The sequence below is a fragment of the Dromiciops gliroides genome, chromosome 2 (assembly GCF_019393635.1).
Source record: "Dromiciops gliroides isolate mDroGli1 chromosome 2, mDroGli1.pri, whole genome shotgun sequence".
Classification (NCBI taxonomy): Eukaryota; Metazoa; Chordata; class Mammalia; order Microbiotheria; family Microbiotheriidae; genus Dromiciops; species Dromiciops gliroides.
In genome coordinates this window covers 356924577-356941227 of record NC_057862.1, presented here as the reverse complement: position 1 = coordinate 356941227, position 16651 = coordinate 356924577, and the positions used below count along the sequence as shown (strand labels likewise).

General features: G+C 43.5%; 1 protein-coding gene across 2 annotated transcripts in view; it reads left to right on the top strand.

Annotated features, from left to right (window-relative positions):
* RASGEF1C (RasGEF domain family member 1C) overlaps positions 1-16651 on the top strand; it is a 214854-nt gene that overhangs the window by 54443 nt on the left and 143760 nt on the right. The window contains exon 2 of one of the 2 annotated variants that reach the window (XM_043983158.1): positions 5892-6037. The exons of the other annotated variant lie outside the window; for it this stretch is intronic. The gene's annotated coding sequence lies outside the window, so the exon portion shown is untranslated. The remainder of the gene's footprint in view (positions 1-5891; positions 6038-16651) is intronic. 2 annotated transcript variants of the gene reach the window in all.

The following is a 16651-nucleotide window of genomic DNA, read 5'->3' as shown; positions in this document are numbered from 1 at the left end:
AGTGGCTAACGTATTAATTGCCAGGCATATGAATCACATTCCTGGGTTTGGCCTCTTCTAGTCATTCAACAGTTGGCATCACTCAGTGTAATTATTTCTTCAACATCTTCTGTTGTGGTTTGAGTGTTTTTATGCCTCCCCTGAAAGCCAGGCTTTTTATCATCCCCAGCAGCTCCGCCTTCGTCAGCACACCCTGTATTTCTTACTTGACAACATACTCGTATGGAAATTATTGATGTAGTAAATTAATGTATGAAGTGATTTTGAAAATTCAAGATCAGGTGGCACTCGGAGGCCAGATTTATCCTGATTTATGCAGGAAACAATGCTTCTGATGGGCATGGGATTTACTGGCTTGGGGCCGATGCTGACATTTTGGTAGATGAAAATAGACACAGCCCAGCTTCTCTCGGGTAATTCTTTGGGGTCCTCTTCTCCTCTGGGAAGATGCTCAGCAGAGAGTAAGCCACATTTTCCTGTGGGGCCAATGAGTTAGTCCCACTTTCTTCTTTTCCCTGAGAAATAAGACTGCCTGGCACAGTTTCTCTTCCCTTAGGCAGCTAGGTGCCATGAAATGTTGGATTTGGAGTCAGGAACACCTGAGTTCAAATCTTGCCTCAGGGGGCAGCTAGGTGGCACAGCAACGGCCCTGGATTTAGGAGGACCTGAGTTCAAATGTGACTTCAGACACTTAACACTCACTAGCTGTGTGACCCTGGGCAAGTCACTTAACCCTCATTGCCCTAAAAAAACCCTAAATCTTGCCTCAGACATTTCTCAGTTGTGTGACCCTACGTAAGTCACTTGACCTTTCTCAGCTTTGGTTTCCTCATCTACAAAGTGGGAATAATATTTCCCTCACATGTCATGACAATCAGATGAGCTAGCATGTAAAGTAGTTTCAAACTTTACAATACTTTATCATTTCTAACTATTATTATTATTATTATTATTATTATTATTATTATTATTATTATTATTATTATTATTATTATTGAAAAGTTTTGTATCAGAAGGGATTCGGGGCAAGGTCTGGCTCTTTTCCTGAGGCCAGTTTGGCAGAGAATCAGGCTGAAGCATGGCCATCTGCTTTCCTTCCCTAATGTATGCAAAGGTTGCCATTCCTCATCAGATCACATACTGTAAACAAGCATAGTTCAGGAGCTATAGAAAGTCAGAGGTAGGAAGGATCTGAAGTGTCTAGTCCAACATGTTCCACCCCATAACCTTATCCATTTTACAGGTGGGAAAACTGATATGTGAAGAGAAATTACTTGCCAAAGGTCACACAGTATGTTTGTGGCTTAGCTGGGCCTAGAATGTGGGTTTCCTGCTTCCCTGTGCATGTATCCATCCATTCAAATATCTCTCCATTCAATCATTTACCCATCTATGCATCCATTCACTCACCTACCCACCCACCCACTCATCCATCCATCCATCCATCCACCCACCCATCCATCCATCTATGCATCCATTCACTCACCTACCCACCCTTCCATCTATCCATCCATCTATTGATAAAACATTTAACAAATTTTATGTTCAATACCTCATACTGGAGGACAAAGCTCACAGACTTTGGGAGTCAGAGGAGACATGTAGTCCGGACCACACCTGAAAGGAAGCTCAACATAGGAAACATAGGAAACATAGGAAACAAGTATTAACCAACCTCTCTTTGAAGACCTTTTTTTTTTTTTTGGTGGGAGGAGCCTGCTCCTTCTCAAGGCAGCTCTTTCCACTTTGGGGCACCTCTAATTATTAGGAAATTTTTCTGATCTCAACTATTTTTGCTTTTCTTTGTATCCTCACTGCTTATCCCAAAGCCTGGCACATTGTAAGCAGTTAATACATGCTTGTTGACTTGAAGCCTGAGTTGGCTTTATCTGCAGATTCCTCAACTCATTGGTCCTGTTAAATCCTCCGGCACCAAACAGAACGAGTCTAATTTCTTCTTTATGTACTTAGAGACATTTGTAGTGGCCCCCAGTCTTCTCTTCTATAGGACTAATCTTCTTCTTAAGGAAATTTATGTTAACATTTAATATGTTATATAGTATATGTTGGATATATTTAGTATATTATCATTTAATATGTTATTACGTAATGTTTAATACCTCATTCTAGGGCACTGTTTGTACATAGCTGGTTCTCTCCTGCTTTGGACAGTGAGTTCCTTGAGGGCAGGAACTGACTTTTGCCTTTCTTTGTACACCTAGTTATGAGCACAGCGCCTGCCACGTAGTAATGTGCTTGATGGAAGGATAAATACACAAATCATCCTAAGACAATAGAAACTGAGAAGTCCAAAGGAAAGGCTCTGGCAAGTTGTAGAAAGAGAAGATTATGTTCCTTTGTGGGAGGGGAGCAGGGGATGATGGAAAGGGGAAGTCCAGAACTCTTCTTTACCATTCTGCTGATTATAAACTATTTAGATGGGACCTGAGCAGGCCTGGGTTTTATGATGAAGAGGTTCCAGTGGAAGAGAACTGTAGGAGGCTTAGCAGAGGGCCAAGATTTCAGTAAGCTATGCCTAGAAAGGCTGACCTTGGCTTGTGGGAAGAGCTGTTTTCTGGTCTCCCTCTTGCATAGAAGAAACAGAAGCTGATGAAAAGGGCTAAGGTCCTGGAAATTCCAGAACTCTCTGATTGGTTGAACCTTGTGGAGGGTGGGTTTTTCCTATAGATTCCCCAAAGCTATGGGAAGCATAGCTATGGACAGAGTTGCCTTAGCAGAGGCCTGCAGGATGGTTGGGGCAGGAAAGAGGAAGGGGGAAGGAAGCAGGAAATGTAGGTTTTTATTAAATTAATGAATGCAGAAATAAATAAAGCATTTATTAAGTGGTTACTATGTACAAATCATTGTGCCAAATACTGGAGATACAAACAGAAACACTGCCCCATCTCAAAGAACTCACAGTCTAATGGGAGAGACAACATAAATCAGACTGAAAGGTCCCATGATCCACAGAAGCCACTGGCAAAACAGATGATAATGCCTCTTTAATGTCATTTTCACTGGCAAAATGATATGTTCAACCATTTCACACTGCCAAGGACTTTGGTTGCAACAACTTTCCTTTCTGGGTTTTCACTAGCTGTGGTTGTAACTGTGTAGCAGTGTTATTCTATGCAGCTTCTTTTTTTAAAAAAAAAACAACATTTTATTGATGCTTTTAAAAAATCATAGTCATGGGGCAGCTAGGTGGCACAGTGGATAGAGCACTGGCCCTGGAGTCAGGAGGACCTGAGTTCAAATCCAGCCTCAGACACTTATCACTTACTGGCTGTGTGACCCGGGGCAAGTCACTTAACCCCAAAAGCCTCACCAAAAAAAAACATAGTCATTTCTAGTCTACCACTCCAACAGCAACCCTTTGTTAAGCAAAACTAAATAAAAGAACACTGATATTAGAGACAAAAGACTTGAATTCAAATTCTGCCTCTGACTTTTTCTACCTGTGTGATCTTGGACAAGTCACTTAAGTTCCTTGGGCTTCATTTCTCTCATTGTGTTTGAACTAGGTAGCCTCTGAGATCTCTTCCAGCTTTAGACTTGGGAATTTCTCTATAGATACATTTGACAGTGTATACAACATTCTTCACCCATATTTTTACACCCTCTTTTTTTGTGAGGCAATGAGGGTTAAGTGACTTGCCAAGGGTCACACAGCTAGTACATGTCAAGTGTCTGAGGCCATATTTGAACTCAGGTCCTCCTGAATCCAGGGCTGGTGCTTTATCCATTGTGGCACCTAGCTGCCCCCACCCTCTTTTAGGGAAAGGAGAACACACTGTTTCCTCATCTCTTCTCTGGGAAAATTGGGTCATCAGAATTTGAAAGTGTCTGGCTTTCTTTCTGTGGTCTTTTCATTTCTATTTCTGTAGTCATTGTGTATGTTGTTTTCCTGGTTCTGCTTTCTTTATTCTGCATTAGTTCCTATGGGTCTGTGAAGGTTCCTCTGCATCCTCAGGGTTGAAATAATAGCTCCAATGTTATTGTCACCTCTTCTGTGGCCTCAGTGCAAGATGATTGTCTTTTTTCATGTTCTAGGATAGAACTGGCTTAGAAGGTATCATTCCAGTACCTTTTGATTTGTTGTTCAGTTGTTCCAGTCGTATCAGACTATTTGTGATCCCATTTGGGGTTTTCTTGGCAAAGATACTGGAATGGTTCACTATTTGCTGCTCCAGCTCATTTTACAGATGAGGAAACTGAGGCAAAAGGGGTTAAATGACTTGCCCAAGGTCACTCAGCTGGTAAGTTTCTGAGAACAGATTTGAACTTCAGGGAGTTGAGTCTTCCTGACTCCAGGTCTGTCACTCCATCCACAGAGCCACATAATTGATGAGAACTCCATTCATTAAACTCAATCCCTTCAAGGCCCAGGCAGGGCTACCTCCTCCCTGGAGCCTTTCTTTACCCTTTCCAACCAAGTAGTTATTTATTAAGTTCCATGAAAATTGTCTCTTTCCTCCTCCAGTTGCTCCTAGCACTTTGTGTTTCTCCTCTGTACTTATCATATTCTCTCCTGTGCCATGTTTAATAGGTCCCTAGGTCAAGTGCTGAAAGGGTAGGTCTTGTCCCATATTGGATTTCAAGCTCTGTGAGAGCAAAGCCTGAAAACTATCTGTTTTGTAGCACTGGTACCCAGCATAAGACTGTGCACTTACCAGATGATTAACAAATATTTCTTGAATTGAATTGGTAACTTATAGGCTGTTAACTCTAAAGATTTTTTTTTAAATCTTTTATAGGCAACTATGATAGACTTAGCTCTTCTCAGCAATACAATGATCCAAGACAATGCCAAAAGACTCATGATGGGTAATGCTCTCCCCATCCAGAAAAAGAACTGTGGAGTCTGAATGCAGTTTGAGGCATACTGTTTTCACTTTTGTTGTTGCTCTTTTGTTGTTATTGTTTCTTCTTTTTTTCCTTCTGTTCTGATTCTTCTCTTACAATATGACTAATGTGGAAATAGGTTTAACATGATTGTATGGTATAACCTATATCAGATTGCTTGCTGTCTTTGGAAGAGGAAGGGAAGGGCGAGTGGGAGAAAATTTTGGAACTCAGAATCTTACAAATGTGAATGTTGAAAACTACCTTTGCAGGTAATTGGAAAAAATAAAGGTCTGGAAAAAAAAACTTTGATATGAGACCATATTTAGCTTCATTCGGGAAATGAAGAATCACAGACAGTAGATAGAGTTTAGCCAGTGGAAAACTCTGACTGGATTCATGGCTCAGCAATAGAATGGGAGGCTAAACCAGAACTGATTGGCAGGCAGCAACAATCTGAGGTGAGATGATAAGAGAGTGCCTAGGTGCCCTCTTTGAGTTCAAGTTAGCGGGCTGAATGGACAGGCCAAGATGAACGGGCAGTTGTGATGGCTGTGCTGCTGTCAACAATCTCTGCAAAAGCTATAAAGACTGGGAGAGATTCTGGAGGACTGGAGTTGGATGAATGCTGTCCTGATTTTCACATTGGGAAGGAGGTAAGCCCAGAGGAGATGGGTCGATGTGTTGAAACTGGATTCCTGTCTACATTCTATAACATATTATTGAAAGAATGGTTCTTGAAAACTTGGAAAAGAAAAGTATTTCATCCATCCATCCATCCATTCATTCATTTATTAATGAGTACCAGACTGGTAAATCAAGGAGATGCTGCATAGTGTATATGGATTTCAGATAGGCATTTGGTAGGAGCTCTCATGTTACCCTTGTGGATAAGATGGCAAGATGTGTTCTAGAAGATAAAACAATCTGATGGCTTCACCCAGGTGGTGTGAGCACTGGCCTTGGGCTCAGAAAGGCCTGATAGAGCAGTCATAAGCTGGGCTCTGGGTTCATCAGAACTCATGCCTGTCTCCTGGTTACAGGGATGGCTCAAGTGCTGTGCATCTTAAAAGTGACAGACACGACCCCTTTGGAAGTTGAAGGAAGAAAGAAGTTGGTTTCCACTGGGGGCTCCCCACCCTTGAGAGGTGCCTGTCCTAAAGTGTGAGCACGTCATGCACAGACTGTGGTAAGTAGGATGTTTTTTTTCCTTCCATACTTTGGGGCTATTTTTGCACACTTCTGTCACACCGTCAGTGCTGGTGTGAGAGGTTTTTTTTTTTTAAAGTGTGAGGTTTGCAGCATCCAGAATTAGAGCAGGCTCTGAGTGCATCCTGGAATACTTGGGACTGGGGCAGAGGAGACTTTGTGTTCTAGCAGGGCTAGCATATGGTGCCTTGGAGTCTGTGGCTTAGGAGAGCTTGGATGAAATTTTCATAAATTAACATGTCACATGCTAATAGGAATTCACATTTCCCTGCTTTATTACTTACAAAGCACTCTATTCATAGAATAGAGGCATCATGGTATAGTGGAGAGAGGAGCAGGCTTGGAGTCAGGAAGACCTGGGTTCGAATCCTGCCTCTGGAACTTAATAGGCTGGGCAAGTGACTTAACCCCATAGAGACACATAGGACTTGCAAATTCAGTCATAGATGGGTTGTGATCTGCCTCAGTGGAAATCATAGATCCATCCTGTGACATTCTGTCTCCTGTCTCTATGCTTTGGTTATTCCCTGGTACCCAGAATGCACTTTTTCCTCACCTCACAGTCCTTTACAATATCTGTCATCTGATTATAGAACTTAGGGATCATCTAGTCTAACCCCTCCATTTTATAGATGTGGAAAATGAGGGCCAGAAAGGTTAAATACTTTGCTTAAGGTCACTAAGGTAGCAAATGATAGAAGCATAATTTGAACCCAGATCCTCTGACTCCAAGTCTATTGCTTTTTCCACTGTGCCTCTTAGAACTCCCAGTTTCCTTTGAGACTCAGCTTCAGCACCCTCAGCTGTCAGGTACCTTTCCCCCATAAATACCTTGTATTGTTTTGTATATAACCTTGTATATATAGATTGTACATGTAGGAGCAGCTAGGTGGTGCAGTGGATAAAGCACCGGCCCTGAATTCAGGAGGACCTGAGTTCAAATCCAACCTCAGACACTTGACACTTACTAGCTGTGTGACCCTGGGCAAGTTACTTAACCCTCATTGCCCCATAAGACAAACAAATAAATAAATAAATTGTACATGTATCTTTGCATGTGCTCTGTATGCATATTTGTACGTGTTGTCTCCCCTGATAGAATATAAGCTCCCTGAGGTCAGGGACTGTTTAATTTTTTGTATTCTGTACCCCTGGTGCCTAGCACAGTGTCTGGCACAAAAGAGATGCAAATAAATGCTTGTGGATTGATTGATGTTTGCTGATCTCTTCCAATAGGCCAGTGATATATGGTACAAGCCAGTAAGTGCTATTTTCTCCTCTACAATGAGGGGTTTAGACTACGTCATCTTCAGGGTCCCCTCCAGTTCCGACATTCTGTGATTGGTCTAAAGAGTGAGCCCCTGGGCAAAGGATCAGGAGTCTGGGCAGAGAATGGAAGTTTCGGATCTTCCCAATGCTTTGTTCAGAGCTGAGATCACGCATGAAGGGTTACAGTTTACACTGCCTGGGATTATCAGTGCATTCCACTGAAAAGGCAGTGTTGGGTCAGGGCCTTGACGTTTCAGCTGTTTGAGGTAACACCAGACGTGATAGAAAACTTAAGCAGCTCCTTTCTTTGCTCTGGCCTCCAATCCCAGAGGCAGGGGAGAGTAATCTCCACCCTGTGGATTTCCGAGGCTGCAGCCCACACCGGGATAGGCCTGCAGTGCACCGCATGCTAACCGGGACGAGGTTCCTGTGCCTGTGCCTGATGCATTATCAATGGCAGGGAGTAGTTCTGCTCTATTCTGGCCGTCTCCTCTCCTTGTTCGGCATTTCCAGGTCACTTCCCTTCTTTCTGTCATGGTGCCTGATGCTGCCTCCTGGGAGTGTCCCCTAGCACCCTGTCTCCACCTCCCGGCATGCAGGAGTGAATGCTAAACACCCTCCTGGCCTTCTCAAACAGAAGGGGCTATTCAGAAGTACAACGTGACCCAGCTGCAGAGTTTCCAGGTCAGACTTGGGGCTCTCCAAAGCCGGTCCTCCAGAGGAAAAACGAACGTTGACACTCCAGCTTCCCTCTCTGCAATTGTTTTATGACTCAGGAAGAGCCCTGCCCCGCATCATACTCGTGTTATTTCTGAGCTGCTATCTGAAGCTATGGATTAGGAAACTGCTAGGGAGACCTTCAGAGGTTTCCCTGGGGGTTCCTAGTGTTGAGCTAACGTCTTCCTGTGAAATATAGAGGGTGGGAGAGGTGACAGGTTTTGGTGGATAGACATTCTTAGGACCGGGAGGACCTGGATCCAATTTCATCTTCTAACACATGTGGGTTCTGTGACCCTGTTGTTGCTGTTCAGCTGTGTCTCTCTCTTGGTGATCCCATTTAGGGTTTTCCTGGCAAAGATACAGAAGTGAATTGCATTTCCTCCTCCAGCTTATTTTACAGATGAGGAAATGGAGGCAAACAGGGTTAAGTGACTGGCCCAGGATCACACAGCTAGGGAGTGTCTGGGGTTAGATTTGACCTGGTACTCTGTCCACTCTCTACCTGGATGCCTCTGTGATCCTAGGGAACTCATTTTACCTCTCAGTGATGAAGCTGACTCTCTAGGTCTGTTAAAGAAGCGGTATGGTATAGTAAGTAGAAAGGACCCTGGCTGTGGAATTAGGGAACCTGGATTCAAATCCTCTGACACTTCTACCCTGTTCAACCTTGGCAAAGTCACTTAGTGACTCACGACTGGTTTCTCCAACTACAAAATAATGGCATTGGACTCCATGACCTCTTGGGTCCCTTTCTATTCCATATCTATGATCTCTTGACTTAATGATGAGTTGCAGAAGAGCTGCTGCTCTCTACCAGAAGAACGAGTTTCCCATTGGGGATTTCCCTAAACCAGTGAATTCAGACAGACAAAGAAGAAATATAGTTCTAATTCCACTCCCACCCCACCCCCAAATCACAGAATGTCCAAACCGGAAAGGATCCTAGAGATCATCTAACCTAATTGACCAGTTTTATAGAGGAAAAAACTGGGACTCCAAAAAGTGAAATATGCTGCCCAAAGTCACACAGCAAGGTAGCAGCCGAAGCAAGCCTTGAACCCTGATGGCTGCTCTTTCCACTTTGCAATGAAAAAGAAAGTAAACAAGGGAGGCAGCTAGGTGGCACAGTGGATAAAGAACCAGCCCTGGATTCAGGAGGACCTGAGTTCAAATTTGATCTCAGACACTTGAAACCTACTAACTGTGTGACCCTGCACAAGTCACTTAACCCTCATTGCCCTGAAAAAAAAGTAAACAGATGTTTTACTGTTTGTGCAGTAAGGCTGTATGTAAGGGACCTGTGAGACTCATGGTTTTATTTAGACTTCTTCCCCTCCCACACCTGTGCTTGACTCTCATCTTAGCCTTTGAGGACCTGTAGCATCACATCCACACTCTTCCTTTCCCAGTGATTGATGGATGGGATAACATCTCTGCTAAATGCATCTTGGCATTTTCTTTTCTGTGATGAGCCATTTAAAGTAGTAATGTGATCCTTCCATTCCCTTCCCCATCAGCTGTTCTCTCCTTGCTCATCCCTGGGTTGTTCCAGTTGTCTTCTCTCCCTGCTCCTTACCTCTTGCTTCACATCAAACAAACAAACAAACATTTTGTTGATGCCTTTTATTTTTCTATTGAAGTCATTCTGAACCTCCTTGAATCCTCCCTTGTGAAAAATAAAAACAATTAAGCAAAAATATCAGATAGAGAAAGCTTGTATGATGTTGAATACCGTATTGTGTCCTATCCCATTCCAACCTTCTCCCTCTAGGATCCAGGGCAAAGGGAGAAAGAAGCCTTGGGAAGAAAAGAAAAAAAAATTTTAAAAAGAAAGAAGCCTTGGAAATTCTCAAGACAAAGAAAAAACATTCTGAGGAGGAGAAAGTGAGAGAATTATGCAAGGGCATGTAATGGAGGATGAATACCAAAGGGTGGCATGGTCACATAACAACTGTGTCAAGAGTGTAAAAGTACAGAACATCACAAGATTGGCAAGGCAAGCTAAAGACAAATAGTGAATTATGAAATCAGAGAATTCATTTGCATTCTGCTCTGAATCTTCTCTCTCTCCTCGACACTGACATGCCTGGGTTTCTCTTATCTTTTACTTGGCTTCTCCTTGTTTCACTCATCCCCTTTAGCTGTCATCCTATTTCTCATTTCCTTTTTTTTTTGGTAGGGCAATGAGGGTTAAGTGACTTGCCCAGGGTCACACAGCTAGTAAGTGTCAAGTGTCTGAGGCTGACTTTGAACTCAGGTCCTCCTGAATCCAGGGCCAGTGCTTTATCCACTGCACCACCTAGCTGCCCCTCATTTCCTTTTTACCAATGAATTTCTAGACACAGTTGACTTGATTTGCTATCTCTGCTTCCTCATCAAGATACTCCTCCATGCTCAGTGTACCCTCATCACCCTGTATTCTGGGTTCCGTGCCCACCTATTGCACTGAAACCTGTTTTTTAAAATTTGTAGAGGCCTCATTATCTAATTCCCATTGGCGGATCTCTAGTTTCTTCTCAGTCCTCACCTTGCTTGATCTGTCTGCTGCATTTACCCTGGTCAACCACCCTCTTCTTACAATTTCTTCATCTCCCAAGGGTTTCTGCCTCTCCAAACCAAGGCCTGAGAGCTTCACTGACAGGTTTGCTCTTGAAGCAGCCTCACTGGCCTCCCCCTACCCTGAGACAAAAGCCATCTCCTTTTAGATTCCTGTGCAGTAGGCCCTAGAGTTGCAGCCTTGAGCCCATCTTCCATTTCTGAAGCTGTGACAGGTGCTTCTTTTTTTTTTTTTTTTGCGGGACAATGGGGGTTAAGTGACTTGCCCAGGGTCACACAGCTAGTAAGTGTCAGGTGCTTCTTTTTTAAAAAAGGAAAGAAAGATTTTTCTGAGCTTCTTCCCTTCCCCTCTCCCCCCTCCCTTCCCCATCCCCTCATCTGGTAAGGCTTAAACAGAAGCCTGGATTTCACTATTTCATGCAACTAATCACTGCCCATTTCTCAGAAGGCTAATGGAAAGCCTCCTTAATCTGTCTGTAAAATGAGCTTCTAAGAGATAAACAGAAGGAACTTTGAAGTTAAACCTTCCAGGTTACCCAGAGGCAGCCTTCATACCTTCTGTTCGATGCAGTCTTTAAAGGAACAAGTTGACCCAGGAAGGATTATGTGTTCTAAAAGTGTGTAAAAAGGCAATTAGGAAAAAACAAAGTCTATGCAACTAGAGTTATAGATCTGGGATGTTAGTGTCAGAAGGGACCCTTGGGAAGAACTCCTCCTCTCCCTCCCCCTCCAGGAACCACCGTTATCATAGACTGAGATTGTCAAGACCAGAAGGAAGTTTCAAGATCACCTCATCCTGACACATGTCAGTCTGTGATATTGAAGAGGCCAATCCCTTCCTGATGATCTGTTTTCTCTTTTTTTACAGATGAATTTTGTTTTGATACATTCTACAAAACCCCAACACACTCACAGTTGAATCTCCTATGTGGTTACAATTCTTAGAAGACAATGAAGTGAAAAATGAATAAAAGAGAGATAGTGATTGATAGCACTCCTCTCCCTCTGAGGATCTATAGCCTCCTCCAAGGCCCAGGGAAGGGGTTACCTTCTTTAGAAGTCCTTCCTGATTCCTTTCTAGTTGTTAGCATTTTCTCCTCTCAAATGGGCAGCTAGGCGATCCAGTGCATAGAGCGCTAGGCCTGGAGTCATGAAGACTCATCTTCCTGAGTTCAAATCCAGTTCTCAGACACTTACTAACTGTGTAACCCTGGACAAGTCGCTTCACCCTGTTTGCCTCAGTTTTCTCATCTGTAAAATGAGCAGGAGAAGGAAATAGCAAACCACTTCAGTATCTTTGCCAAGAAAATCCCAAATGGGGTTCATGAAGAGTCGGGCAAAAATTGTTTGGGTTTTTTTTTTTGTTCTATTTTTATATTGCCAGTGCCTGGCATACTGTAGTGCTCAGTGAATGCTTGGTAGATATGATGAAACTTCATGCTTCAGTAGTTCTTCTGTTTGTAAAATAAAAGAAAGGCCAAATAATGCTTTAGAAATCAGTATAAACATTGTCCAATGTGTTTGTTCTAAGTTTTTGGGCTGTTTGAAGTAGTCTTCATGCCTATCTAGAGTGACCACGTATATTTTTCTTTTGGGTCTGCCTTGTCCACTTTGCCACACTTAGGGTCATGGGATGATAGATTTAGAGCTATGTAGGACCTTATCCTCGAGGTCATCTCCCTCCCCCCACCTTGTTTTTCTGATGAAGAAACTAAAGCCCAGAGAAATATGATTTGCCCAAGGTCACATATATAATAAGTGACACAACCAAGTATCTGTGGCAGTCAAGTGGAATCTTGGGCTCAAAATCAAGAATAACAGAGAGCATTTATATAGTGGTTTAAAAGGTTTACAGAGTGGTTTACAGATATTATCTCATTTGATCATCACAACAACCTTAAGAGTTATTATTATTCCCATTTTATAGATGAGGGAACTGAGATGGAGGTTAAGTGACTGGTCCCCACTTGGTCACTATATGCCTCAGTTTCCTCAACCATTAAATTGGAATAATAATAGCACCTACATCCCATGGTTGCTGTGAAGATCCAATAATATTTGTAAAGCTTTTTATAAACCTCAAATTATCATATTATTTTAATAAAAATATTACTTGCCCCAGGACACATCCAGTAAGTATCTGAGACCAGGTTTGAACTCAGGTCTTCCTGATTCCTAGTCTAGCATTCTGTCTCTTTACCACCTAACTACTTCTACAAGAAGACCTGAGTTCAAATCCTACCTCAGATACTTACCAGCTATGTAACCCTGGGTAAGTCACTTAACCACTCTGGGCTTCAGTTTCCCCATATGTAACATGGAAGGATTGGACATTGAGGTTTCTAAAGCCTCCTCCAGCTTCTCAACCTTTGATCACATGTATCCAGTCCTCTGACTACTATATCACGCTGCCCTAGTTATTCCTGCATGTCTTCCTGAACCTCTTTGAATCTTTCATCATCATCCTTTGTGGCTTTGTAAGGGACTTGCAGATACCACAACTCGTTCAGCCAATATTGGCTCCAATCATTGGGAGCATCATTTATGTCCAGCTTTTCACTATTATAAATCATGCTGCAGAGGACATTTTCATCCAGATAAGTCTTTGAATGTTGTCGGCACCTCATTGGGTTCTGTCATCTCTCAGGGCCCTGCCACTTCTAAATCCCATGATCCTCTGGTTCCATCATGCAGATGTCAGTAGGGCTTGTTTTACATTTTGTCTCTCCTGGCTAGAGATCTAATAGGGGCTTGGGATTGGTTTGAAAAGTGGAAGAACTAACTGAGGCTTTACTGGGAAGAGAGAGAGGAGGAAAGTTAAATATAGGAAAAGAAGTCTTCTCATAGAAAACAGATGGGTGTTCCTACTCTGCATCCAACAGTAAAAGCAATTTCTGGGTAATTTCCCATTTTAATTTCTGGAGCATGGAAAGTTTAGAAGCACAATTTATGGGCTAAATAACATTGGGAGGGTCCGAGCAGCATGTATTTTGGGCAAGGCTTTGCAAACTGGAACCCTGGGCTTCACAGGAAGGTGGCCCTGGATTGGAATCTTACAGGTTTACTGTGCATGTGCAGGTAAATCCTGAATCAAAGCTGCTGTTGATGGCCTTTCTGTTTAAGAAATGGAGGCTTGGAGCCACAGAATTAGCAGAGCTGGGAAGGACCTTGGAGATTAACCTGCCTAACTCACATGTTTTAGAGAAGGAAATAGGCCTAGAGAATGGAGGTAAATTTTCCACTACACTGAGAAGAGAGAGAGAGGCCTTTAGTTTTCTGTGTGAAGGTGGGAAAGCATTTCTGCTGCCTTGGAAACCACTTGGACATTTCCATGCTTGTCCATAATGTGTATGTTGCTAAGGGATAGCGTTACTCAGATATAGCCACAAACTTGTGTGAGCTTGTATCAGACACTCAGAAGACTTGGGCATCTCTTAGGAGATCCCTCCCTGTTTGAGATACCTCTACCTAGATAATCTGGGCTGCCACCAATTCCCCTTATAGGCACATGGTTCCTAAAGTGCAAAGCAGGAAAATAATAAAGCCTGTTTGTAGGTCATCTAAAACAAGTAGGGTTCAGAACGGGGCACCTAGACAATAACAAACCTGTTTATGAGCAGACCTCCTCCAAAGGCCTGTATGACATCAGCTGCTTCCTGTCATGTCCACCCTAGGGAGGGTCTGCAGCAGGTGTTGCCTCTTGTGTGGTCCTCTAGGGAGGATCCCTGCAACTGTAGAAGGGATACCCAGAGTCACTCTTTGTTGTCATCCCCTTCCACTGTCTTCCCCCAAAGAGCTTCACTTTGCCTGCAGTTCTCTGCTCCAGCAGGGAGCACTGATCGTCACAACCAGGCTCCATTCCCTACAGTTCTCCATAATGTGGTTCTGCCTATAGGTCCCCAGAGATGGCATTGGTTACCTATCATGGCCATTTCCTCCCGTTGTAGTCGTGCCTCCAGCCATTTCAGTGGCATGTTTCCCCTCTCTCCAAGATCTATCACATAGCAGGATGGAGATTATCCAGGGGTTCCTTGTCCAAGATACTGGGCTTTCCTGTGTCTAGGCTTGAAAGCAACACCAGACAATGACTCCTGTTCTGGGCACCTCCTTATGCTACAGTTCATGCCAATCTTTGGCCTCAGAGAAGCTTGCCTAGTGATCAAGAACACGCCACCAATCTCTTCCAAGGAAGTCTCCATCCTAGGTTAAGTCGGGGTGAATTTCACAGTCAAATGTCCTTTTCCTCAGCACCTAGGCAGGGTGCTGTTGGCCCACATCATTGTCTTCAGTGAATGGAGAAGCTTAGCCTAGCCACCCCCATTCACCACCCACACCATCATGGTCCCTATGGGGCCGGCTGGGGTGGGGGGTTGTTCCAATTACCCAGGGTAGGCATATAGGAGATGGGGGTAGGGCCAAGCACTTCCATTTGTACATCCCCCACTACTTTGGGCTGTCCTTGCCTTTGCTGTGCCCAAGGCAGAAGGGACAGTGGGATCACATTAGAAGTGATTTTTATGGAGGGGATTTTTGTGAGCACACTCTCTCCTGCATAACTCTTATTAACATTAATGGGAGCTCTCCATGCACATTCTGAGGAAGCAACAGATCATATTTCTTAACTGACTCCTTTGCTACCCTGATGTATCCTTGGTCCGTGAAGTGGTAGGGGCCCATTACATCCATTAATGCCTTGTCTGTTGCTGTTACTGCCTCAGCCCCAGGATAAGCTGGAGCTTTTCAAGTACTCCCCCTGACCATGTGTCCCTTCAGGACCCACCCTATTAATGCATCCAGGCATTCACAGCCGTCGCTGACCCGGAGGAGCCCTGCACAGTGTCGCTGGGGGTCAGGCCATGGAGCATGGCAGCCATCAGCAGTGAGGGGGGATCGGCGTGGATATGATCAGCTCCCAGAAAGGAATCCCAGCAGACAGAGGCACTCATGATACATGAGCGATGCATGTGCCACTAGCAGAAATCTTTTTGAAGTGGAGAAATCATATGGAGTCTGATCTAGTGAGCATTCTATCTGCGTGATCAGGATGAGGCAATCCTGGCCTTTCTAAAATGGTCCAAGTGGGAACTCTTTTCATGAACATATCTATTCCTTAACTGGAGGTGGCTCTAAACTTAAAAAAAAGATAATTCTAATTCAATATAGTAGTTTTCCCTTGTAATCTTATGTATTTCATTTTATGCATTTAAAAACATTATTATAAGAAGAGGTCCGTAGGTTTTTTTCTGCAAGTTTAGTCTTAGATAATTGCCCAGATTATGGAGAAATTTGGGGCAACTAGGTGGCACAGTGGATAGAGTGCCAGGCCCAGAATCAGGAAAACCAGAGTCAAAATCTAGCCTCAGATACTTAGTGGCTGTGTGACCCTGGGCAAGTCATTTAACTCTCTTGGCCTCAGTTTTCTCATCTGTAAGATGAGCTGGAAAAAGAAATGGCAAACCACTACAGTATCTCTGCCAAGGAAACCCCATCCAAATGGGGTCATGAAAAGTTGGGCACAACTGAAAAACAACTCAACAACAGAGAGTTTGAATGACTTGGACAGAGTCACACATTTAATATGAATTCAGAGGTAGTACTTGAACTCAGCTCTTCTTGATTCTGAGACTGGCCAACAACTTCTACTCTAACCCACGATGCCTTATGTCTTTCCAGCATGAGAGAATAACTCCTTCATCACAAAGTCCTCAGGTGGTAGAGAGGGAGCACAGACATACATTAGATATTATGTATGGGGGCAGCTAGGTGGTGCAGTGGATAGAGCTCCGGCCCTGGATTCAGGAGGACCTGAGTTCAAATCTGACCTGAGACACTTTACACTTACTAGCTGTGTGACCCTAGGCAAGTCACTTAACCCCAAATTGCCTCACACACAAAAAAAGATATTATGTATGATCTTGCTCCTAGAAAACTAATGAGGAAGTCTTCCTCTTCCCAGAGAAGTGCAGAGTGTTGGATGTGGCATTCAGCATATGCTGTCAGATGAGGTGTCTGTATTAAATGTTAAATTTTGTTAGGTTAAATGTTGTTA